The sequence below is a fragment of the Peromyscus maniculatus genome, chromosome 6, assembly GCF_049852395.1.
Source record: "Peromyscus maniculatus bairdii isolate BWxNUB_F1_BW_parent chromosome 6, HU_Pman_BW_mat_3.1, whole genome shotgun sequence".
NCBI lineage: Eukaryota > Metazoa > Chordata > Mammalia > Rodentia > Cricetidae > Peromyscus > Peromyscus maniculatus.
This window is the reverse complement of record NC_134857.1, coordinates 122,624,614-122,651,830: the sequence shown is the minus strand read 5'-3', so window position 1 is coordinate 122,651,830 and position 27,217 is coordinate 122,624,614. Positions and strand designations below refer to the sequence as shown.

General features: G+C 40.3%; 2 protein-coding genes across 4 annotated transcripts in view; one reads left to right on the top strand and one right to left on the bottom strand.

Moving 5' to 3' along the window:
- LOC143274008 (uncharacterized) overlaps window positions 1-27,217 on the bottom strand; it is a 201,067-nt gene that overhangs the window by 156,397 nt on the left and 17,453 nt on the right. The gene's annotated exons all lie outside the window — the stretch shown is intronic.
- Window positions 8,082-27,217, top strand: part of Pkn2 (protein kinase N2) — a 151,599-nt gene continuing 132,463 nt past the window's right edge. For both annotated transcript variants that reach the window (XM_076575085.1, XM_076575082.1), the window contains exons 1-2: window positions 8,082-8,173; window positions 20,448-20,543. The gene's annotated coding sequence lies outside the window, so the exon portion shown is untranslated. The remainder of the gene's footprint in view (window positions 8,174-20,447; window positions 20,544-27,217) is intronic.

Here is a 27,217-nt window from a genome sequence, read left to right as displayed (position 1 = left end):
CCTTATTGTGCTGCTTCAATTTTTGTCTACTTGTCAAAAACTGGAGTTATTTGGGAAGATGGAATGTCAGTTGAGGAGCCAACTTCATCAGAATGGCTTATAGGCAAGTCTGTGGGGCATTCTCTCTTCTCTTCTCTTCTCTTCTCTTCTCTTCTCTTCTCTTCTCTTCTCTTCTCTTCTCTTCTCTTCTCTTCTCTTCTCTCTCTCTCTCTCTCTCTCTCTCTCTCTCTCTCTCTCTCTCTCTCTCATTTCTTGAGACAGTATTTCCCTGTGTAGCCCTGGCTGTCCTGGAACTAGCTCTGTAGAGATCTGTCTCCCTCTGCCTCTCTAGTGCTCGAATTAAAGGCTTGTGCCACCACACCTAGGCTGGCATTCTCTTGTAATGAATCTTATGGAAGGCCCAGCCCACTGTGGGCATGCCACCTCTGGGCAGGTCCTGGGTGGTACATGAAAGCAAGCCGAGAGAGCCCTGAAGAGGCAAGCCAATGGCCAGGTTCCTCGGTGATTGTGCTTCAGCCCTTGCCTCCAGGTTCCTGCCTTCAGTTCCCGCCCTGATTTCCCTCAGTGGGAACTATTTATTACCCAGAACTGTAAGATGAAATGAACCCTTTCCTCCCCAAGTTGCTTTGGAGTGTTTATCATAGCAACAGAAAATAAGCTAAGACACTTAGTCACTGCAGTTAAGATAAGGAATCAACCTGAGTGTCTATCCATGGATGAAAGGAGAAAAATCACAGAGTAGGGAGGGGAGGGAGAGGGAGAGGGAGAGGGAGAGGGAGAGGGAGAGGGAGAGGGAGAGGGAGAGGGAGAGGGAGAGGGAGAGAGAGAGAGAGAGAGAGAGTTGATTCTTCAAAACAGGAAACTTTCTGTCAGCTTGCAACAATATGGATGAACCTGGGAACATTATGTTAAGGAGAAATCCCGAATGGTCACATATGTGAAATCTAAAAAGCTGATCTCACAGAAGTAGAGACCAGAATCAGGAGCTGGAGGAGCGGGAGTGGGGGGTCTAAAATTGTGCTCCAAGGATCCAAATATTCTGTTAGATGGCAGGTCAAGTTCAAAAAACTTAATCACGTGGTAGCTATAGTCAGCAGCAATATAGTATGTTCTTGAAAATTACTATGAGAGTAGGTTGTAGGAGATGTTACTACAAAATAAAAGATAAATGTTGAGCCGGGCGGTGGTGGCGCACGCCTTTAATCCCAGCACTCGGGAGGCAGAGCCAGGCGGATCTCTGTGAGTTCGAGGCCAGCCTGGGCTACCAAGTGAGTTCCAGGAAAGGCGCAAAGCTACACAGAGAAACCCTGTCTTGGAAAAAAAAAAAGAAAAAAAAAAAAAAAAAAAAAAAAAAACCAAAAAAAAAAGATAAATGTTGTTGGCAATACATATATGGATGCTCAGCTTGTTTTAGCCATCCTATAAGTTATACATGTGTTGAAATAACACATTATAAATGGTAAATGTATATAATTTTTATTTGTCAGGGTTTTTTTTTTTATTAAGAAACTGATAGAAAGCTGGTATGGTGGCATTTCCTTGTAAACTCAGCATTTGGGAGGCTAAAAGAAGAGGGTTTAAATGTGAGACTAACCTGAACTGCCTGGCAAGATCTTGTCTCAACAAAATAGCAATAAAATGTATTGATGGCATTATATAATATCATATTACAAATGAAAATATTGGCACAGGGCCTAAAATTTAATAACACTGATAAGTAAATGAAAATAACTATTATGGTTTGTGGTGATAATGTGTTCCCCAATATATCGTGTACCCTAATAAACTTGTCTGGGGTCAGAGAACAGAACAGCCACTAGACAGGCATAGAGACCAGGAAATGGTGGCACTCACACCTTTAATCCTAGCATTCCAGAGTCAGAGATCCATCTGGATCTCTGTGAGTAAATAGCCAGGCATGGTGACTCATGCCTTTAATCTCAGGAAGTGATGGCAGAAAGCAGAAAGGTATATAAGGCATGAGGACCAGGAACTAGAGCCTGGTTAAGCTTTCAGGCTTTTGAGAAGCAGTTCAGCTGAGATCCATTTGGATAAGGACACAGAGGCTTCCAGTCTGAGGAAACAGGATCAGCTGAGAAATTGCGAGATGAGGAAGCTGTGGCTTGTTCTGCTTCTCTGATCTTCCAAATGTTGACCCCAATACCTGGCTCCAGGTTTGTTTTTTATTAATAAGACCTTTTAAGATTGATGCTACAGTGGTTTTTCTAAGGCAAACAGTCTTCAGATATGAATGCAAGTTGGGATTTTCACATATTTTATTTATACATATCTTTCAAGCATCTACTATGGACTTAGTTCTGTGTAAAGCATCAGAAAAATAAATTAATAATTCAGGTATGGGAGTGCATGCCTGCACTCTCCCCCTCAGGAAGCTGAGGCAGGATGATCATGAGTTCAAGGCCAGCCCAGCCTACCCAGAATAAATACAATTCATGTCCTCAAGGAATTCCCTGGTAAAAAGTGAGAAGGTATTAACAGGAGAAAAGAGTCCAGAAGTAGATGATACCATCTAATAGGAAAAATTTGTAAGTAAATGACTTGGAAGAGGCAAAGAAAATTCAAAACCAAGGCCAGAAAAATCAAGTGTAGTAAATATCTTTGTGGGGGAGAGGGGAAGAAGCTGACCGACTCTTCCTTAAGTTTTGGTAAATTTGGACCCTGCAGTTCATGCTCCACGAATAATGAGATCCACACTGTTAGAACATCTAATCCTAACATTTACATTATTACAGCACACAGTTACACTTATTAGTTCATTTGTTTTACAGGACAATACTTGATAGAGATGCTCAGATTTCTCTTCTGTGAACAAGGGCTCACGAGGGGCCAGCATCTTCCCAATATTAGTCAACTATTAATTGGTGGGGCTAATTTTAGAATGAGGCAGTATAGTCCATATACTGAAGTACTTTTGAGACACGGTTACAAGAATCTGTAACCAGATGCCAGAAAGGGAAGTTATTTTTGTGGCAGAGACCCCTCCAGGGACTGTGAACACTGTGGTCTGACACGGTTCACCCAGAACACTGTGTACCAAGCTAGACTTGGGGAGCTGTCTTTTCACTTTTTCTGACAAAGGTTTGCTATCAAGAGACACTAAAACCTAGCTCTGTGGAGGCTCTGTGGAGGAGGTGAGTCAAGCTGCAACATGCTCAGGATTGAGCACATCTTCTCTGTTCTCAGAAAGGCAGGAAGCTGAATTTGGGGAATGAGTGGCTGATCATGTAAATAATGTCATCCACTGGGGGTCTGGATTGCTCTTTAAGAATCTTTTTCAGGATGGAAATGCTTCACCGAGGGGAGGCAAGAGAGTTCCGGTAATTTCCAAATGGATACCTGACTACTTCTATTTAGTTTAATTATTTATCCAATCAATACCAAAAGAAAAAAAAAAAGACATGCAATAAGGTCTGTGGTGGTGCGAGGAAACTTCATGGAGCACCCATTCTGTGCAGTTTCAACTGTTCTTCAGGTGGGGTCGCATTCAACCCCTCAGCGATAGGAGTAACCAAGATACACAGGAGACAGCTAAAAGGTGCTATCCAGACTCCAGACTCAAGTAGCCTGGCTGGCCTACAGTCCATGGTTACCTACAATTATTTGCCATTTTAGTTAAGTGGGTGATCTTTAATTGTAAATACCTTTCTATGACGGATATTTAATCTGAAACTCTGAGACTTGTCAGGTCTTATTTAGGTCTGCGTTAAAAAAAAATGCAGGTCTGGTCTTTTTATTACTGTCTCTTTCCTGTTATGTAGGAGAGTCCCAAGCTTTTCTATGTTTTCAGGATAACATGTAAGTGTATATACTACACATACACACACACACACACACACACACACACACACACACACACACACACGAACACATAAGCACACACTATAGATATTACCTTGATACTTGTTCCTACACTCAGGAGGGGAATATTTGAAATTTGAGTTTGTACAAACATGTCCTTAAAGCCTATTTAAATTCATTAAGTGGTGACATTTCCCTTTACACAAGAGTAATTTTCTGTTAAATTAAGGGACAGGATAAATCTATTAAATACGTTTATTCTATTTAGTAGAACAAAATTTGGAATAAAATCTTTAACATGAAAAAAAAGTGAAATCAAATAGTGGTTTACCACTAGATGGAGCAACTAAATTTAAATTTTCTTTTCACTCACTGCAAAGTATTGAGTTTGGTTTGAATTTAGTTCTGATTTTAACTTACTTGTTTATTTCCTTGCAGTTCCCTTCAATTTTTTGTTTATCAGATGTTTGGAAGGGTATCAAAATCTCTAGTAGAAAAAAATTTTAATAAAAATAATGTTATAGTTTGTACATTGATGTGTTGCACAAATCCTAAATGATCTTATAATAAAAACTTGGAGCCAGATATCAGGGTGAAAGCTGAAAGATCAGAGAAGCAGAGCAAGCCACAGCTACTACCTCTTATCTCACCAACTCCTCACTGAAAGGGCCTGAGTTCCTGTCTCCTCCTGATTTATAGTCCTTTCTCTGCCCAGCCATATCACTTCCTGTCTTAACCTTCCTAGTGCTGGGATTAAAGCTGTGTGGTCCCAAGTGCTGAATTAAAGGTGTGTGCCACCACTGCCTGGCTCTGTTCTCTTTTAGACTGGATTAATCTCATGTAGCCCAGTGTGGCCTTGAACTCACAGAAATTCAGATGGATTTCTGCCTCCCCAGTATTAGGATTAGAGGTGTGTGCCACCACTGCCTGGCCTCTGTGTTTATCTAGTGGCTTGTTCTGTCCTCTGATCTTCAGGCAAATTTTATTTATTCAAAATATCACCACATTGATGCCTATAAGCTTACGGCTTTGTGAGATGAAAGGAGCCTTAAAAGAAAGTCTAATCACAGAGAAACTGGAGTTCAAAACTATAAGCAAATAAAAAAATCATTTTAAAAACAATGATAGCATCCTCTCTACTACCTTAATGTATCACTTTACGTTGCCTCTCTAGTCAAAAAGAACAAAAGTGACCTCTGACCTGTCAGAGCAGGTGCCACAAGAGTTTGTGTATATATAGCCTCTTGTGTTATGGTTTTGTGTACAACACCAGGAAGAGCCAGGACGGTGTCTGCTAGTGTGCACAGGAAGCCACACCAGGTTAGTTACAGACTCGATTCAGCTGGACCTAGAAGGGGTGGGTTCTAGCCCATGGCTTTATTCTGTTCCCTCTGAAAATCAAAGCAGTTGTTTACAATGTAATAAATATGTGGAGCTGAGACCTCATGACTGACACACATATGACTCTGGGTTCACTGCCCAGTACTGTATAATAATAATAATAATGAATAAATAAATATGTACTGAGAATCTGTTAAGTCCTGAGCACTCTATTCTCCATCCATTTCCATCTCAGTGACTGATGACAGTGTCTCAGAATCAGACCAGACCAATCAGTCCCTGAAAGATTCTGCATTACATGTGTCTGATGTGGACAAAGGGGAGGAAGGGGAGCCGGAATTAATAAAGCTGAGGTTGTCAAAATGAAAGAAGAGGGGCTGCGCTGAAAGAGGGCAGGATTTTACTCCTCACTGATTAGCAATGCCACCAGTTCCTGGACAGTGAATGTCAGCCATCACCGTCATAACCATACAGAACAGTTCTGAAAATGTGTCCCGAACACCACACGTCTAACGTAGCTGCACCTAAGACATGTGCTTATATTCCAGGCAGCGCCAATTTCATCTGCTGTCATCATTCTAAAGAACAGAATTAAAGAATTGTTTTTGTAAGACTAAAGTTCTCTATCTAGACTGATGATGGGAATCAAGGTCCTGTGACTCAGAAGAGGGTCAGGTAAGCAGCCCTTTGGAAGAGAACCATGCCCCACTAAAGCCTGTCCCTGCCGGAATCAGACACTGCACTCATCCTCAGTCCCTGTCCTAGCAGGCCTTCTGGCTAGACATTCAAAGATTATTTGACTTCATCTTATCTAGAGTGTGAATAAGAATGATTGGTTTCATGAGAGAAAGAATCATAAACACAAATAATTTATTGGGCACCTCATATTGTGTTTATACATTTTGGTATGTGTTTGTGTGTATGTACACATATGTGTGTTTTTGGGTACACATGTGTCATAGAGGCTATAGGTCAGTGTTGTGTGTCTTTCTCATCACACTCCACTTTTTTTTTTTTTTGAGACAGAGTCTCTTGTGAAATGCTGAGCTTATTGATTCAGCTAGACTGGCTGGCCAGTAATCAATCCCCAGGGATTTCCCTGTCTCCATTTCCCCAGTGCTGTGGTTACACATGTGTGTTTTTGCACACAAATTTCTTTTGGAAAATATAGTTGTATTAATGTTTTTAGAATTTCATACATTCATTTAATATGTTCTTATCATATTCACCCTTCCCTACTCTTCCCCTTAACTCCTCCCAGATCCACCCTGCTCCCCACTCCTCCCAGCTTCATGTCCTCTTTTCTTTTTCTAGCCCACCAAGTCCAGTTTATTCTGTCCCTGCCTCATGGTGTGTGGTCATTCACTGCAGTGTGATTGACATACTAGCGGACATACTCTTAAAGAAAACAGGCCCTCCCTCCCTCAAAGGCTATCAACTGTCAATAGCTCCTCAGCTATGGGCAGGGATGGATGAGCCCCTCCCACCCTTTGCACCCAACGTTTTCCATGTGTGCTGTGAATCTGAACTCAGTTAAGTACTTTATAGACTGAGCCACTTCCCAAGTCTCAGAACCTCACATTTTGAGACATTGCTTTAAGCATTTTTACTTCCCTTAGTGTGGAGACTCAAATTACTCAGGGCCAGACTATCTGAGCTTGCTTTACCCAGCAGAGCTGTGTAAGGAGATGATTTGGCCACGGGCGTGTTTACCAGGTGTTTGGAAGGGTCTACACTGGCTGTACGCTGCACTTTGATCTTGCAAGAGGGAGGTCTTTTGCCTCTCCCTTTGGCATATTATAAAAATATATACTTTTTTTTCAATAAAGTACAAGGCTATTAGGTATTGATCCAGGCCTTCCCAAAGGTATCCTGTGTTTCTGTCTTTCTTCTCGTCTTCTAGGTCTCTTCCTATCTGATAATTTCTTATCCCTCTCTCCTCCTAAGAACCCTTCAAAAGTGGGAGCTGGACTCCCACAACTTAGTGTCTTCATTTGATTTTCCAATGCTGAGATAAAACATTATGACCAAGCAGGCAGTGGTGGCACACACCTTTAATTCCAGCATACAGGAGCCAGAGCCAGGCTCTGTGAGTTCGAGGCCAGCCTGGTCCACAGAGTGAGATCCAGGACAGGTACCAAAACTACACAGAGAAACCCTGTCTTAAAAAACACTAAATAAATAAATAAATAAATAAATAAATAAATAAATAACCATGACCAAAAGCTACTTGTAGAGAAACTTAGTTTCTATATCCCAGGTCACATTCCAAGGGCAGAAGACAAGGCTCAAGGCAGGAACCTAGAGGCAGGAACTGAAGCAGAAGCCCTGGAGGAATGCTGCTTACTGGCTTTCTTAGTATGCTTTCTTATAAATTCCAAGACCACCAGCCCAGAGGTGGCACTACCCACAATGCGCACTGCCTCTCCACATCAATTGTTAACTAGGAAAGTGTCCCACAGGCAGAATTTTCTCAGTTGAGGGCTCCCTCTTCTCAGATAACTCTAGCTTGTGTTGAGTTGAGAAAAACCAAAGCAAAACAAACAGGATACTTAGTCTCTAAGACAACTTCATGAGCTAGGTATGAGTTTTTTTTTTTTTTTTTTTGGTTTTTCGAGACAGGGTTTCTCTGTGTAGCTTTGCGCCTTTTCCTGGAACTCACTTGGTAGCCCAGGCTGGCCTCGAACTCACAGAGATCCACCTGGCTCTGCCTCCCGAGTGCTGGGATTAAAGGCGTGCGCCACCACCGCCCGGCTCATAGGTATGAGTTTTATGTTAATGCCCAGATTCAAAATGTATTGGTTCTTGTGAACCTTATTTCCTCAATACCCTACAACTACACCCAATCCCTTTCACCTCTAGTTATCTTAGAAACAAACTCTAGGCATTATAATCCTTTGTTCATAAGTGTTCTAGAATGTATCTTTAGAAGAGAGAGAACTTTTAAGCCAGATGTGATGGTGCACGCCTCTAACCACAGCACTTAGGATACTCAACAGATCCTGAGCTCAAGGTCAGCCTGGGCTTGGTGAGATTCTAACTAAATAACAAACCATGACAAAACTAAAACAAAAAAAAAATGACCTATAAATTAAATAGCAAATACCTTTAAAATAATGCTCATAACCATACTGTCACTACCATACTCTAGAAATAGTTATTCTATGAATTCTAACAAATATGTAGTCAAATACTCCTTTGAATGATATCAATAACTAAAAAGCAGACCAACAAAAAGAAATTAAGACCCAAAAGTAGCAGTGAAAAGGTTGTATCTCAGTTCACCCCATCAGTGAACACATGGGAGCAGATCCTCTAGACTCTGAGTTTCCCTTTACAAAATGGCTGACTCGGTTCTCTTCTCATCATTGCTCCCGGGAGTAAGCTATTTAACATTTATTAACTTTAATGTCTCAGTGTGAAATTGGAATAGTGACCAACAATAATGATAGAATAATATAACAATGCATGAGGTTATTGTGAGTATTAAAAGAGATTAAACATGGCATGCACTTGGTGTGCAACCATCATTCAAAAATGTTACTTCTCCTTCTCATTTGAATCACAAACTAATTTGCAGCAATATTGCTATTTTTAACAGTGCATAATCCAGGCTCTGATTTTTCTCCCTCATGTATTTTCAACAATCTGGCAGAGAGAGTGGTTTAGGTTGAATGTAATCCAAGGCCCAGAGAGATTTATTGTCTTGCCCAGCGTGCACAGCTGTTAAATGGCAGAAGTAAGTTTCCATAGTGAGCTCCTGACTCCCCCCCACCCCGTTTCTTCTGAACCTGTGGCAGCCAAAGGAAGTTAAGTCGTGCTCTGAATGGCATGCTCAGAGAAAGTGTGACATACAGCAGCCTCCAGAGAAACTGTCACCTACAATAGTTACTTTCTACAATTTTTGAACTAATTAGAGAAAACCAAGCTACTTTAAAAAAAAAACCCTCATTTTTGATTGCCCAATGTACTATGAGCTTCATTTTTTTCACTCTCTTAAAAGAAAAGGAGTTAAGTGATGACAATACACATTCTACAATTAGCTACAATGGAGTTTGTGTCCAACTCCACATATAAAATTTAAATTGTAAGTCAAATGTTAGTATGGGGGCACACATCTGTTATCTCGGTACTCAGAAGGAAGAAGCAGGAGGATTACTGCAAATACAAGGCCAGACTGGGCTACATAGGGATCTCCAGTCTGCTTGGAGCGCCAAAGTGAGACCCTATCAAAGTGGAAGGAAGGAAGGAAAGAAAGAAAGGAGGAAGGAGGAAGGCAGGAAGGAGGGAGGGGAAGGGAGAGCAAGGAGGGAAAGGAGGCTGGGCATGGTAGTACAGGTCTTTAAAAAACTCAGGAGGCAGAGGCAAGCAGATCTCTGTGAGTTCAAGGACAACCTGATCTACACAGGAATAGAGATATAGAGCAGCCAAGGCCTAGATACTGAGACTCAGTCTTAAAATAAAAATGAAAAGTGCTAGATGATTATTGACTTTAAATGGACAATTTCATATAGATCACCATGGTTATAAATTAGTGAACCAATTTTTTTTCTTATTTTCTCATAAAATGGGACTAGACTCCCACCCTCATAGCTAGAAGAAGCAGTGCAGCCTGGACAAATGCTCACTGTTTCTTTTGTCACAGGGTGGCAGTTATTTGTGATTTTGAGTCTTTCAAAAGTCAGAAGTCACAGAGTGGCTGTGCCTCACAGCAGGTCCTCTCCTGGTGCACAGGCTCTGGCTGCCAGTGATACTGGTCAGTTCGCACACTTTAACATCTGGATGAATGCTAAGTCTCGCTACAAAAGCTATGAGAATCTTTTTCTCAGCTCAGTGGTGCTCTAGTTTTCTTTTTATGGCCCTACCTTTCTTCTTAATATTTTTTTTTCCTCAGAGGGTAGGTAGTTTGTTTGTATTTGGGTGAAAATTCCTTCCTTAGATTTCCTTACAGATGTCTGTGGAGCAAAGGTAAATGACCCTGGGCCTGCCTGGTGTGCAGTATTCCCGGGACGACTGAGATAAGAGGCTAGAAGTGGCATTCTCAAACCTGCCTGGCCATGGGTAACCATTAACCATCAAGCAGCTGGGGAATTTAACATGACCTCAGATGATCAGAGAAATGTTAGAAACAAGGGATACTGCCTTGAGTGGTGACAGCAATGACCCCAAACAGCAACAAACAAGAAAACTACAGGAGGGCTGGCAGCTTCTCAGGCTCCTGTCACCTGGAGACTCTGAGGTCACCCGGAACAACCAGAGGACCCGAAGGAGCCAGGAAGGGTCTCTGGCCTAGGAAATTGAGAACCAGAGTATAAAGACTGTAAGGAGGGCTTCCCTGTTTGCTTCTATGTTAGTGAAACCCCACCATGACATCTTTCAACTCTGAGAGCTAGCACATTAAGAGAAACGTGAAGGCAAAGTGAGAATTATGAAGATGAGGACAGTATTTTGTTTTGTTTCTTTAAAAAGATTAGACGATGGAATTACAGAAAGGAGGATCATAGGGAAGTGGCCAACAAGAACCATGAACCTTGAACACCAGTGACAAAATAAGATGAATTAGGCTTAACCTGCACTGTGAAGTCCTGCCAATAGCAGACAGCAGGCTTATGAATCATTAAAATGAATTGACTGTGAGGATGTCCAATTTCCTGTTCTGAAAGTATAATTTATTACAATTTGAAACTTGCTTACAGATTTTATGAATATTGACAACAAACATCTAAGGTTATTTTTGTTTATCTACATGTGTGGGGCCTGTGTGAGTGTATGCCACGTGTGTGTGTGTGTGTGTGTGTGTGTGTGTGTGTGTGTGTGTGTCCATGGAGACCAGATGAGTGCATCAGATCCCGTGGAGCTGGAGTTACAGGTGCTAAGCGTAGAACTCAGGTCCTCTGAGAAGAGCAGTAAACACTCTTAACTACAAAGTCATCTCTCCAGCCACTCGGGCTGTTTTTAAAGACATTCACAGCTAAGAAAATTAAGGAATTCGCCTTACTCCCAAATGCAGAGGAAAGGACTTTGTAGTACAGCTGATGAGTAGTTGGGCAGGATTAGAATGTTAGTTTTCAGTGCATAGTGAAGAGGGGTCTGATGTGTTTATAACTGGGAGCTATGCACTGTTTATACCCATGTCTTATGGTATCTCATAAAGAACAGACAAGGAGCAGCAATCTGGAAAGAAGGCAGGCCGATGCTGAATTGAAAACAAAGTTGTCTCTTAACCAGCTCATGGAACAGGCACGAAGAGGCTCCACAGCTGAGAAATAAGCCCGCAGAATTTTCAAAGTGATGCTCACATAGGGGAAGAAGTTCACTTAAAGACATCTGGAATCAAGGTGCATTTGTTTAAGACTAGCAAAGCCACTTAGAAACAAAAAGCATTAAGAATGGATTAAGAGGGCTAGAGAGGTGACTCAGTGGTTATAAGCACCACGTCCTGGAGGACTGAGCTCAGTTTCCAGCATCCACATCTAGTGGCTCACAACCACCTATAACTCCAGCTCTGTGGGACCCAATGCCCTCTTCTGGCCTCCATGGGTACCTGCACATATGTAGCACAGGGTTAAGATATGTACTGCTCTTCCAGAGGACTCTAATTTATTTCCCAGCACACATGCTGGCTAGCTCTCATTTCCTGTAACTCCAGCTCCAGAGTATCTGACCCCTCTCTGTGCATTTGTCCACATACTTGCACACACATAAACACATAACTTAAAAATATATCTTAAAAAAAATGAGCTGGGCATGATGGTGCACACCTTTAATCATAGCACTGAGGAGGCAGAGGTAGGAAGATCTCTGTGAGTTCGAGGCCAGCCTGGTCTACACAGTCAACTCCAGGAGAGCCAGAAAGAAAGACCTTTTTCAACCCTGCCCCCCAAAATGGATTAGGAATGACAGTGCTAAGTATTATAACAGAACCAATTTTGTCATGCTTCATTTAAAATCTTGTACTTGTTAATGGTATAACTAGAATATAGCCCTTGGAACTTGAAAAATTAAAGTTGTATGTCATGCAAAGAAATTGGACTTTGAGAGGTACTCAGGGCTGTTTGAGAAATGGTAAAACCTGATTTGCATATTAGAAATATGCTTCCAGGACTGGATAGTTTGGATCATGGCTGCATCCCTAAGGACCATAAACATAGCTTTACCCAAGGCCAGAGGTGCCCCAGATGCCAGACATGGAGTATTAAGATTTAATGTTTTTCCTGCTCAGTTTTGATCTTGCTTTCATTTGCTTCTCACTATTTTCTTTGCTTTTGGAGTAGGATTTCTTGTCTTGAACCACTGTATCTCAGATGTATGTAACTTCTTTACATATTCCCAGATGCTGCTCACAACTAGTAGTTTGCCTTGAGTCTCAGAGAAGACTTTGGACTTTGTGTGTGTGTGTGTGTGTGTGTGTGTGTGTGTGTGTGTGAGAGAGAGAGAGAGAGAGAGAGAGAGAGAGAGAGAGAGAGAAAGACAGAGACAGAGACAGAGACACAGAGAGACAAAGAGACAGAGACAGAAATATTGGAACAGTTGGATATGCTTTGGGATAGACTTAATTCTTTTTGCATTGTAAGACCAACATGAAACCTTGGGAGCCTGAGGTAGGGATGCAATGGTTTAGAGCTGGAATATTACTCATAGCTCCATGTGTTAAAGACTTCCTTTAGTTCTTATCTTGACAATATTAAAAGGTAGCAGAACCTTCGAGAAGCAGGGCCTAGTGGGGGCTCTATAACACTGGAGACATGTTCTTGAAGAGGACTATGGGTGTTAGTCTCTTTTGGCTTGTAGCCAACATGAAGTATGCTCTGCCATATGCTCCCATCATGAGGCATTGCCTTACCACAGGCCCAAAAGCAATGGGGTGAAGCAAACATGGTCCAAAACCGCCAACAGTGTGGACCAAAACAAGCCTTTCCTGTTTTGAAGCTGATAGGCAATAATAGAAAGATCACTATCATAAGGTGCTGGTGAACTACAGAAAACTTGAGATGAGAGGCAGGTCCCATGTAGAGGGTTGTGTCAGTCAGTTTGTGTCAATTTGACACAAACTAGAATCACATGCAAAAAGGGGCCCTCAGTTGAGGACTTGTCTCTAGCAGATTGGCCTGTAGGCATGTCTCTTGATTGATGGTTGATGTGTGAGGGCCCAGTCTACTGTGAGCAATACTATCCCTGGGCAGAGGGGTCCTAAGTTGCATAAGAAAGAAAACTGAGCAAGCTATGAAAAGCAAACTGTAAGCAGAGGTGCCTGCCTCTGTTCCTGCTTTGATTTCCTGCCCAGAGTTCCCTCAGTGATGGTTTGGTGCCTGGAACGTTAAGATGAAATAGACCCATTCCTCTCCAATTGCTTTAGGTCTGTGTTTTATCACAGCAACAGAAAGCAAATGAGTATAGAGGTTATGTCAAAAGCCTAGACTAGATGATGATGAGCATTTAAGGGAGAACCCCAAGGCAATGATATGAGCACTATAAGGAAACTAATCTCTGTAGATTCTTCACATGGGTCTTACATAACCAGGAAACTAATTAGATGAGAAGAAAAGCATGGAAATGAAGATGCTGCTGAATTTTATGGCTGTTATCAAACTGGTATCTTATCAGAGAATTAACTGAAATAGATAGTATACAAAGAAAAGAATCAGGGAAAACAATATTGACATTAGTTGAAGATATTTGAGATTTGAAGTAGAAACATTCAGCTGTTTGTTAGGAATATTTTGTTTCAAGGGCAAAGGTTTGAGTAGGAGGTACACATGTAGGTGAAACCCTAAACAATAAAAGCTGATCAATCAATCTTTGTGGGAAACGTTGGTTCTAAACTGGTAACTATGGCATGCAATGATTTTTTTTTTTTTACTGGAATGTTTACTCAATACTCATACCTTTCACTATGTGGCAGATTGCCTGAGAATGAGGACACCCAGTAAGCTCACTAGGATGCAGAGACATGGCCCACCCCTGAAGAGTTTGATTCAATGCTTTGCCATGGGGTTCAGGAGTATGCATATTTAATAAGTAAGTCCAAACTGGGTGTGGTGGTTTGTGCCTATGATGCTGATGGTAGGGAGGCTAAGGTGAATTTTAAGGCCAGCAGCCTACACTACATAGTGAAGTCCTGGTTCAAAAAGGAGGAGGGAGAGGAGAGAAGAAAAGAAAAACAAAAAGCAACTCCAGATGCTTGTACACAGTGGAGTCTGTAAAGTTCCTTCTTAACTTTATTTATGTATATATGTGATTGTGTGATTGTGTGTGTGTGTGTGTGTGTGTGTGTGTGTCTGTCTGTCTGTCTGTCTGTCTGTCTGTCTGATGTCCACAGGGGTCAGAAAAGGGCATTAGATCAAGAGAGGAGGGAGGAGAGAGAGAGAGTCTGGTGCCCACAGAGGTCAGAAGAGAGCATCAGATCTAGATCTGGAGTTTAAGGTAGTTCTGAGCCATCTGATGTGGGAGCTGGGAACAAAGCTTGGGTCCTCCAGAAGAGCAGCAGATGTTCTTAACTGCTTAGCCATCTCTCCAGCCCAAGTTTGTGAAGTTCTTTTGGAAAATATAATTATAAGGAAGGACCAAAATATAGTTAGAAGTTTGCTTTGTGAATCTTGTTATCACAATGGCTAGGTGAAACTTCTCTCAGAATATTTTCTTTTAGTTTAAAATTTAATGGTTATACTTTTCAACCTAGAAATTATTTCCCCAGAACAATTTATAATGAATTTGTACTTTGAGTTATAACAGATATTTCCCTAGGCATAGTAGGAAAAACAATGTAAGAGGCAGAGACAAAATCGTCAATGGAAAACAACTAGGTATAAAATCTGAAAATGACCAATTTTAAATTTTAGTTATTATGTTTTTTTAGAGAAAATCCTAAATTGACCATTAGAAACCCTGCACTGTATAACATTAGCATTGACATTGGACAAGGCTTTTGGAATTGTAGATTGAACCTTTTGGTACTGTAGATTGAACCCAGGGACTTGTGCTAGGTGAGTACTCTACCACTGAGCTACACTGCCAGTCCTTCGAGTGCTTTGACATCTCTAGGCTTCTGTCTTCCCACTTGCATCAAGACAGGTTCAGGTTAAAAAAGGTTTAGAGTTTAGATAAGATTAATATGTGATCTCTTAATTTGTTTTTTTTTTATATTGAGACAAGATAAAATAGTATTATCCATTTTTACCCACCTAAAATGGCAATTTCACGTAGCTCAACGTATCTAGAGTAATGCTAACCAACTAGAAATAATCAGTCTATGAACTTTCTTTCAGTTGACTTCCTCCATTTTTATCCTAACTGTAGTCTCTCCATGGCCACAAGTAGACCCGCCTATACATACTTTGAAGCTCTATAGCTTCAAAGGTCAATTTCTTTTTCTACCTCTAAGTTAAAAAGTCCCAGAAAAACACTGACCATAACCTCAGGTCAGACAAGCATTGTGAGCAGGGTGCCATTATTGGCTAGAAGGGCCTCACTCTCCTACCCCGATGACTAGAGGAATAGAAGTATGTGTATGTGAATTCCTGCCTTTAATGTCTCAAAAGAGGCTTGGTGTGCAGGATGTGGTGGTGCATGCCTTTAATTCCAGCACCTGAGGGGGCACAGGCAAGCAGATTTCTGTGAGTTTGAGGCTAGCCTGGTCTACATAGTGAGTTCCAGGTGAGCCAGGTCTACATAGTGAGACCCTCTCTCAAAATAATTAAATAAAATTTCCTTTAAAAGCCTTTCGTGCTGGGCATGCTGGTACATGGCTGCACTCCTAGCCCTCGGGAGGTTGTTGTAGGAGGATCACTGTGAGTCTGAGGCTGACCTGAGATATAGAGGGCAACCTTGTCTCAAACAAAACAAAGGACCGTGGAACTGGAAGGACAAACCATAGATACCCCTACTATTTCTATTTCTTTGGGTCTATGGTGATTTAGAACATACTCCATTATGCTCTAAATAACAAAGTATGACTTGATGATAAAGTGCTTGCCACATGTCAGGATTTCAACTTGAAACTTCAGGAACTGAATGCATACCATGAACATTCATGATCCCAGCACACTCCTACAGGGAGATGGGAGGTAGAAACGCGAATTCTGAGAAGCTCATTGGCTCGTAATCTGGGCCTAGACAACAGAAAACTAACAGACCCTGTCTCAGACAAGGTGGAATGTGAGAACTGACACTTAAAGTTTGTCAGGTTGCCATTTGACCTCCACAGGGGGCCTGTGACACACATACATCCGCGTTCACACACAGGAATGCATACACATGAAGATGCTCATCCATCACACACACAAACACACACTCATATTCCATTATTTTAACATTATCACTAGACTGAATTAAGCCATAAAGAAGACTTCAAAACTTTTGTGACTTAGAAGTCATTTTCCCCTTTTGAATCTATTTTCTCACCTGATAGATGCATTATAAATACATCAAAGGGCTATTGTGGGATTGTCTGAAATCATGTGTCTAAAGCTACTTTGAAAAGTGTAAAGCTCCATAAGTTGAGAGATCTTTCACACAATGAGCATAGAGTACCTGCTGTGAGTTGTGAACTCTGCTGGGTGCTAGGAATGCAAAAATGACTACAATAGAATTTTTTTGCCCCCATATCATATAGGACCTTGTTAACATCCAGTACATAAATAGGCTCAGCACATCTTAACTTGTTTAATCTTTAAAATAGATCAAGTAGTTGAGAATTGGGTCAGAGGTTATATTAGTTTAAGAAACATGCGAATAGACTATATCTTACAGAGATGTTTTTCAAAATTTGAGTGTAGACTGAACTACTTGAAGAAAATCTTTCATTCTACCACCATCATTTCATGACATTCTTTTTTATTCTGTTCACCTCTTAAACAAATGATTTCCTCTTAAGGTAGGTAACAATGATTGCCTCTGTCTGGCATCTTTCTTTAAATACGATCCTGTGGCTTGTTCTGAACAGAATGCATCTCATTCCTCTATGCGCAGTTAAACACCAAGGCAGCAGTTCTTACCACAGCCCTCCCTCCCCTGCCGTTCTATCACTTCTCCCCAAAGAAGTCAATTTTGAATCTTACTCGTGTTAGTTTTTATTTTTATCTTTTCTTGGTATCATTATCTTATTAAATTATATCATCCTCCCCAAGCTCCTGCTTTGAGAAGGAGCTGATAAAACCGAGACCTGTCTAAGAAATTATTTTATAATTCTTTAGCCATAAAACCTAAAATTGTCCATTAAAGTGGCAATTAATGAAGCAATTAATTCCACAGAGTTTATCTCATAACTAAAGGGGTTTATTTTGGGTTAACTTACAGCAAGCAAAAGGGAGTTGGTCGCGGGGTCCAGGAGGGGTGAGGCTTAGTCCAACACGGTTCTCTGGAGAACTATGCCTTGGTCTGAAGTACCAACATCCAGCATCCAAGACCACGAGGTAGCCAAGAGAGTGAGCACTTATGCATTCCAGGTCTTAAGAGGTCCCCCCTCAGCCATGCCTTGGCGGGGGGGGGGGGGGCAGGTACCTAGCAGTTACCTGCTGCCTACTAGGAGAGGTGCTTCAGGGGCAAAGCACAGACAACCACCCCTACAGTCCATCATCATTTGTGCCAGTCCAACTGATTTCTCTGATAGTGATTTGGACTTCTACAAAGCATCTTGAACCACATTTTCAAATATGACTTCTTACAAATTTCAGGATGATTAAACAACAAATTATAATAGACGTTTTAAGAACTACCTGTCAAAGGAATTTGCTTGCCTATGTAATATATTTACATGGCAATTGCATACTTTTGTAACCCAAACTGAGCATATTACATAAGTTCCTATCTACACCAGAACTATGTAAAATTTCCAGCCCTACAGCTGCTTAGTGATTATGAGATCCACTTCTATTGATGGCAGGCACCTGTCATCTATTAGTTAGAGTTTTGTCATAGCTTCCCAGCATACCTTTCTTGACATTCATTGCTGTAGCTTGTTTGTTCATTTCTTTCCTCAACAAGTATTTGCAGAAGGCCTGTTCTAGGCCAGATGATGTCCTTGGCTGGGCAGGTATAAAGTTAATAAGGTAAATTCTTCACCCTCGAGGTCATTATAAAGCAATACAAATGATGGAGAACTAAAAACAAGTATAATACAGAATTTGTAGTGAATGTGCCAAGGATACTTTTCCCCATTTGATTGTTCTTTTGGGAAGTTTTACCTACTCTATTGAACTGAAAGAGTTGATCACATTGATTCAGAAATGGCCATATACTTGTTTCAGAGTAGTCAAAGGAATCCTCAAGATTTTTTGATAGTATTTTAAAGGAGGTGCTGTTATTTATCCAACCAAAAGCCCTATGTTTAAGGCTTGATTGCCAGCCTGTGGTGCTGTTGGGAGATGGTGGAACTTGACAAGGTGGGATCCTGAAGTGGAAATCTTTGGGTCAATGGAACTACATGTTTGAAAAATATTTAAATATTTGGGGAACCTAGTTCCTTGTTCCCTCTCTCTTCTGTTCACTGGCCCTGAGGAGGGTGGGATTGCTTTCACCATGATATGCTGTTTCATCACAGATTTGAAAGTAATAGGGCCAAGAGATCATTAACTACATCCTTCAAAACTGTGAGCCAAGATAATTTCTTCTTTTTGTAAATTTATTTCCTCCCCTGCAACTAAAGAGCACGTGGAGCCATATAACTCATATAGAAATAATAAGAAAAAAAGGTAGATTTTTGGATTTACTAAAAAAAGAGAATACGGATATAAGATTAAAAAGAAAATTATTGAATCTAATTTTTAAAAGGAACTACTTGTTTTAAATAGGATAAGTGATGAATTTTTTTGTCTGAGTTTATCAAATATTACTGGACTGGACATTGTTAATACATATAATGGAGTTTTTTATCTGAATCTGTCAAATGTTAGTGGACTAGACATTGTTAATGTAATTATTGACTATATATTGTATATACTTATTGGATAGTTTTTCTTGTATTGGTTATAAGTTTTTTTTTAATTTTAGACAAAAAAAAGGGGGAAATGTGGTGGTATTGTGTTCCCCAAAATATTGTGCACCCTAATAAACTTATCTGGGGTCAGAGAACAGAATAATCACTAGATATAGAGGCCAGAAAAATAGTGGCACAGACGCCTTTAATCCCAGCATTCCAGAGGCAGAGATCTGCCTGGATCTCTGTGAGTTCAAGACCACACTGGAAACAGCTAGGCATGGTGACTCACGCCTTTAATCCCAGGAAGCGATGGTAGAAAGCAGAAAGATATATAAGGCATGAGGACCAGGAACTAGCATGGTTAAGCTTTTAGGCGTTTGAGTATCAGTTCAGGTGAAGTTCATTCTGGATGAGGACTCAGAAACTTCCAGTCTGAGGAAACAGGATCAGCTGAGGAACTGGCGAGGCGAGGAAGCTGTGGCTTGTTCTGCTCCTCTGATCTTCCAGCATTCACCCCAATACCTAGCTCCGGGTTTGTTTTCATTAGTAAGAACTTTTAAGATTCATGCTACAACCCCATGCAAGTAGCACAGCCCACCTGCCAACTCATTTTTCTATATCCCACGCTTTTTTCTTTTTTTAACCTTAGAAATTCTGATTGGAGTAAGACAAAGTCTCAAAGCAGTTTTAGTTGCCATTACCCTAATGGCAAAGGATTATGAACACTTTAAAAATTATTTCTCAACCATTTATATTTCTCACCATGTAGCCTTGACTGTCCTGGAACTTCCTGTGTAGACTGGGCTAACTTCAGTCTCACAGAGAGCCACCTGCTTCTGTCTCCCAAGGGCTAGAATTAAAGGCATGTGCTACCATGTCTGGTACATGCTCCAATTTTAATTGGGTTGTTTTCTTAGTGTTCAGGTTTGTTGTTGTTTTAACTCTTTTTTGTATTCTTAATAATAGGCCCTGTCAGATGTATAGTTGGTAAGGACTTTTTTCCCACTCAGTAGTCTGTGTATTCCCTGCACTGCAAGTGTTATTTGCAGTACAGAAGCTTTTTTTAGTTTCATGAGGTTCCATTTGTCAATTGTTGCTTTTAATGCCTGTGTTACTGGGGTCCTGTTCCAAAAGTCCTTTCTTAGCCTATGAGTTGAAGTATATCTCCTGCTTTCTCTTTTAATATATTCAAGCTATTAAGTCTAATGTTGAAGTCTGTGGTAGTTTGAATAAAATTAGCCCCCAAAGGCTCATAGAGAGTGGCAGTATTGGAGGTGTGGCCTTGTTGGAATAGCTGTGGCCTTGTTGGAGGAAGTGTCTCAGAAGCTCAAGCCGGGTCTAGTGGCTCACAGTCTCTTCCTATTGCCTGCAGATCAAGATGTAGAACTCAGCTACCTCTCTAGCACCATATCTGCCTGTATGCCACCATGATTCCTGTCAAGATGATAATGGACTAAACCTCTGAACTGTAAGTGAGCTCCAATTAAATGTTTTTCTTTATGGGAGTTGCTGTGGTCATGATGTCTCTTCACAGCAATGAAAACCCTAAGACAAGGCCCTTGATCCATTTGGAGTGTAGTTTTGTTCAGGGTAAGAAACAAAGATCAAGTTTTATTCTTCTACATATGTAGTGGGTAGCCATTCCAGCTTTGGTCTGGAAGTTCCAATCCCCATTGAGTCTTCAGTAACTATCACACCTACAAGACAGGGCCAAGGGAGGACCCTGAAGACCAGAGATTGGGGTGCGCCGGGCTCTCTTACTGCTGGGAGCCTGCACGCTAGAGGTGGACAGAGGAGAGTTCTCCAGAGAACACCGCCAGATTATGCTGCGTCTTTCCCAGAACTCTCAACCTACCTATCCCTTCATTTGTAAGTTACACCATTAAATAAATCTCCTTTTAACTCCTTAATAATTTCACCAATATACATACAGCAATCCAGTTTGGCTATCACCATTTGTGGATTGTGGGTTTTTGTTTTTGTTTTTTATATGAGTCTTCAATTCTGTTGCATTGATCAATGTGTCTTTTTTTAACATGCTGGTTTTATCACTACACCTCTGCAATATAACTCAAAATCAGAGATGGTGATATCTCTCAGTAGTGTTTTTATTGTTCAGGACAGTTTTGGCTATCATGAATGTTTGTGTTTCCATACAAATTTTAAATTTAAAAAAATCTGTGAAAAATGAGTTGACATTTTGATGGATATTGCATTGAATCTGTAGATTGCTTTTGGTAGGATGGGCATTTTCACAGTATTGATGCTACCTATCCATGAACATAGGTGCTCCTTTCATCTTCTGGTGTCTTCTTCAATTCTTTTTTTAGTGTCTCAAACATTTTCTTTGTACAAGTCTTTCATGTCTTTCAAATCATTACAGATATTTCTGAGGTTGTTTTTAATTAGATTGTTTCCCTTATTTCTTTCTTAGTATATTTGTTCTTGGTATGTGGGGAGCTTCTGATTTTTTTATTGTTTATTCTGTATTATACTACTTTGCTGAATATTTTTATCAGCTGTAGGAATTTCCTGGTGGAGACTTTAGGGCCTTTATGTATAAAATCATATCATTTTCAAATAAGGATACTTTGACTTCTTTTCCTATGTGTTCCCTTTGTTTCTGTCTCTTGTCTTATTCCTCTAGATAAGACTGTAAGCACTGTGTTGAACAGAAATGGAGACAGTAAATATTCTTATCTTGTTTCAGATTCAGTAGAAATGCTTTGACTTTTTCTCATTTAGCATGTTGTCTGTGGGCTTGTTTTATAATGCCTTTATTATGTTGAGATATGTTTTCTCTATCCCTAGATTCTCCAGGACTTTTATCATGAAGGGATGTTTGATTAGCAGAAATTTGACTAAGATAGACTCCAAGTCCCTTCTCAAAAATTGAGCTGCATTACAGACTTGTCCTTGCTCTAATCACCCTATTCTCCTGACCTCACCCCACTTCTCCAGGCCTTGCCCTTTGCCCTCCATTGCCTACAATTGGTACCTTGCTCCTTTGCCTCAACTGGGTGTGTCATGCAAATGATTCCTAGAAGTCAGACAGGTTGAGAAACTATTGTCAACTGATGGCTGCTGGGGGAGGGAGATTAAGTTGTCTTCAGAGATGTAGCCCCTGTAGGGCTCCAGTAGATGGACCTACATCCATGCACACACAAGTATCAATCACTAAGTATACTCTGTGAGTTTAAAACAAGAGGAGAGAGAGAGAGAGAGAGAGAGAGAGAGAGAGAGAGAGAGAGAGAGAGAGAGATGAGGTTGGGAGAGAAAAGTGGAAGGAGTAGATAAGGGATGGAATTGAGGTGGACTTGATCAAAACACGTTGTGCATGTATGAAATTCTCAAACAACTAAAAAGCAAATGTAGGTGAGAAAGAAATTCAACAGTTCCCTACCCAAAAAGTCAACTATATGCAAAGATAATGCAGGATTGAGAGACAAGAAGCAAGGAGGCATATGGAAAACAAACAGCATGACAAAGGTAAACTCTTATTAGCACTTTACAGTATATATTATATTATATAGTACTTTACAGTATATATTCTCAAAGACAGACTGAAAGAATAGATGGAAAAGCATTACCCAAGCACGTGCTGTCTACAAGATTCATTTTATATCAAAGGACAAAAACTATGAAAAAGGGAAGTATAAAAACAAACACGGTTCATGCAAAATTGTAACCAAAAGAGAAGGGTGGCTGTGCACTATGAGACAAATTAGATTTTCAATTGACGTAGGGAAGCTGTGTATCTGCAGCCATCTAAACCTGGAAGAAAATAGCCTCTTTATCAAAGGAGCTCACTGTTAAATCTATGAGATGAAAAACAAAGAAAACTAGAACCCTGCCAGAGCCTAGGGGAATTTTGCTCATCTTTGAATGAATGGCTGAGCTCCAGGAGCAGTGAAATCACTGCATGCCTCAGCTAGTGGCCCCAAGGTTGTGTTTCCTATTTCCTGGCTCTTAGAAGCAAATAACTGGAGGATGACAGACATCTAGTCCAAACTGCTGGGAAAGTCTGAGCCTCTGAGGGAAAATGACAGCTGAAAAGTCATATAGAGGGGCTGGAGAGATGGTTCGGCAGCTCTGAGCACCAGCTGCTCTTCCAGAGGATTCAGGCGTGATTCCCAGCACCCACAGAGCAGTTCACAACCATCTGTAGCTCCAGCCACAGAGGTTATGACACCTTCTTCTGGCCTCTGCAGGCACTGCATACACATGGTACACAGACACACATGCAGGAAAAATACCCATACATGCAAAACTAAAGGTTTTTAAAAAGTCATGGAGGAGTGATAGACCCAGTTCCAGCAAAAGCCAGCTGAGGGGCCTTCATACACCCCCCCTAAACCAGGGAATACTTAATCCTGCTGTGGATATCACTCTGTATAAATAAGATGCTAATTGGCCAGTAATAGCCAGGTAGGAAGTATAGGTAGAACAAGCAGAGGAAAGAATTCTGGGAACAGGAAGGCTGAGTCAGGAGACACTGCCAGCTGCTGCCATGAGTACCAACATATAAAATACTGGTAAGCCACAAGCCATGTGGCAAGGTATAGATTTATAGAAATGGGTTAATTTAAGATAGAAGAACTAGATAACAAGAAGCCTGCCACGGCCATACAGTTTGTAAGTAATATAAGTCTCTATGTATTTACACGGTTGGGTCTGAGCGGCTGCGGGACTGGCAGGTGAGAGAGATTTGTCCTGACTGTGGGCCAGGCAGGACTGGAGAAAACTTCAGCTACATAATCCAGTTTAAGCTGCCAGATTGGTTGATCCTTTTAGTTATGCCCAGATAGCATTGCTAGTTTCATAACAAACTCCTAATTGATTTGAGACAATTTGTACTATTAAAAGTGATAGGGTTTTATCTGCCTTTATTTTATGCTGAATTTATCCCTGTGCAGTAAGTTTTTGTTTCTTCAGTTTCTTATGGAATATTTTTCTCCTGTGCAACCTGTTCTGCTGGCTTTGGAGCAATTTGTCCCTTTTCAGTGAGGATCATCTCAGTGTGGCAGGCGGAGTGCATGTAGGGGTTAATCCATTGGTCATGAGCTCTGTAAGTTTGCTGGTGTATTTTAGGTGCTTTATTCATTGGATATGTCCAATGACTGGAGAATCTACATCTAAACCATTAAGTTCAGCATTACTCTGCATTTTTAAGCATGTGCAGAAAAAAAAATCAGCATTCTTTTTAGACCACTGGCTCCATGCTCAGCCCCACTGTTTGGCCTGGGAGCACATACTGACTTCGCCATTATACTGCCTGAGCTGCACACATTGCTTCTTTAAAGTGACTTCTAACAGTCTTCAGGTGGTGGCTTTTGGGATATGCATACTCTTGATGACCTGGGCAGTCTTATGGATGTTCTTAAAAAGAAAGAACACGCAAATTTGAACCTCTTGATTTGCATGATTTTGTAGGGTTGTCTGGGTCAATGGAGTAGCAAATCATCTTCACTGGGTATCTCAGGTGCTTATGGGAAGGGGACAAAAGTGATAGGGTTCTAGATGAAAGTACAAAACAACACAAAAGTGATAGATTTTTTTGGCATTTTTTTCAATTAGTGTATATGTACAAAATAATGGGTTTTATTAAGACATTTTCTAGCATATACATCAGGTACTGTAATCATATTCACCCTTCATGATCTTCTCTTGTCCCCACTGACCACTGCTGCTCATCCCCTTTCTCTTCACAAATACTCTTCTTCTATTTTTGTGTTTTCTTTCTTTGTTTTTTTCTGATTTAGATCCCACACAGGAGAGAAAAATGTGCTATTATCATTCTTGGTCTGGCTTATTTTGCTTAACATGGTGATCTCCAGTTCTATCTAGTTCCCTGAAAAGGACATAATATCATTCTCCTTTATGTGAATGTTTCACAATTTGGCTGTTATGAATAGTGACTCAATAAATGTGTGTTAGGCTACTACTGCATGCTTAGATTCCTTGGATGTAGATCCAGGAATGTTATGGTTGGGTCATTTGGTATTCAGTACTTCTATTTTTGTTTTTTGAGCAACCTCTATTCTGACTTCCATAGTGGCTACACTAGTTTACACTCCCACCAAGAGTATTAAAGAATGATTCCCCCACCCCACCCCTGCCCCATGACTTAAACAGAATTTGTTTTCTTGATGCTAGCCATTCTGACTAGGATAAGATGGAATCTCAAAGCTTGTCTAAGGATGTTGAATGCTTGTTCAAAATTCAAATTCAAACTAATTCAAACTAATTCAAATATTAGTTTTGTGTTTCTTTTTTGAGAACTGTCTGCATGATTAATCCATTTACTGGCTGGATAATTTGGAATATTTGGGTCCTTTAAAAGTTCTAGATATAGCTGGGTGGTGGCGGCGGCAGCGCCGCCTTTAATCCCAGCTTTTAATCGGGAGGCAGAGGCAGGCGGATCTCTGTGAGTTCGAGGCCAGACTGGTCTCCAAAGCAAGTTCCAGGAAAGGCGCAAAGCTGCACAGAGAAACCCTGTCTCGAAAAAACCAAAAAAAAAAAAAAAAAAAAAAGTTCTAGATATTAATTCCTTGTTTCAGGTGTATTTGGCAAATATTTTTCTCATTCCGCAGGCTGATGACTCTTCATTTGGTCATTTATGTCCTCTGCTGTACAGAAGTTTTTAGTGTGACATTTATCCTATGTGTTGATACTTGCTCTTATTTCCTGAGTTTCTGGAGTCCTATTCAGAAAACCATCACTTATACCTAGAACTCGAAGCATTTCCTCTAGCTTCCCATTAGTAGTTCCAAAGTTTCAGTACTTACGTTAACCCTGATCCACTTTATATTAACTTTAGCATGGGATGAGATATGGGGGTTTAGCATTCTACATAAAAATATTTTTTAAAGCAACATTTGTCGAAGAGATAGTCTTTTCTCCAACATATGTTTTTGCCACCTTTGTCAAAAACCAGAGGGCTGTATTTGTGATCTTATTTCTATGCATTACAATCTGTTCCGTTCATCTATTTGTCTGTTTTTGTGCCAGGACCACACAATTTCATTACTATAGCTATGAAGTATAATTTGAAATTGGCATTATAATACTCCTAACACTGGTCTTTCTGTTTAAGATTGCTTTGGCTGTTTTGGACACTTTTGTGTTTCCATATAGATTTCTAATTGTTTTTTTTTTTCAGTTGTGTGAAAAATGTCATTGGTATTTTGATTAAGATTGTATTGAATTTATGGATCACTTTTTAAATTTCCTCATGAATGCTTTCAATGACTTACTGATCATTCAAACTTATATATTATTCAATCTGTGTTTGTATAGTTTTTCTAGTTTCTCTTTTTATTGATTTGTAATTTTATTCCATTATGATCTGGTAGTATTCAAGAACTTATTATCCTCTCTCTTTTTCTTGTTTGCTAAGACTTGTTTTATGGATTAAAATGTAATTTGTTTTAGAGGAAGTTCAGAGAGATGGTGGGAAGAATGTGTATTCTGCAGCTACTGAATAGAACATGCTGCAAATTTACAAGTATTTTCTTGTCTATTCAACCTATTGTGCAAGTTTTGATTTTATTTTACTGTTCTAAGTTTCAGACAAGCATATATTCTGTTTTGAGCATATTCACTCTCAAAATTTCCTAACTACAGTTTAGTTTAACCCAGAAGCTCCTTTGTTGACTTTTTTAATTTGAAAGATTCATCTATTGATGAGAGTGGGTTATTAAAGTCACTATTACAGTATTTGGACCTATTTGTTTCTTTATGTCCTATAGTCTTTGTTTCATAAAATTGAGTACACCAATTGCAGTGGTTTGAATAAGAATGCCCACTGTAGGTTCATATGTTTGAATACTTAGTCCCCAGTTAGTGAAACTGTTTAAGAAATATTAGGGAATGTAGTGTAGTGTGGTGGTATTGTGTTCCCCAAAATATTGTGTACTCTAATAAATTTATCTGGGGTCAGAGAACAGACAGACACTAGATACAAAGGCTAGCAAATGGTGGCACTCACACCTTTAATCCTAGCATTCCAGAGATAGAAATCCCTCTGGATCTCTGTGAGTTCAAGGCCATGCTTGGAAATAGCCAAGCATGGTGAGACACACCTTTAATCCCAGAAAGCCAGCCTTTAATCCCAGGGAGTGGTGGTAGAAAGCAGAAAGA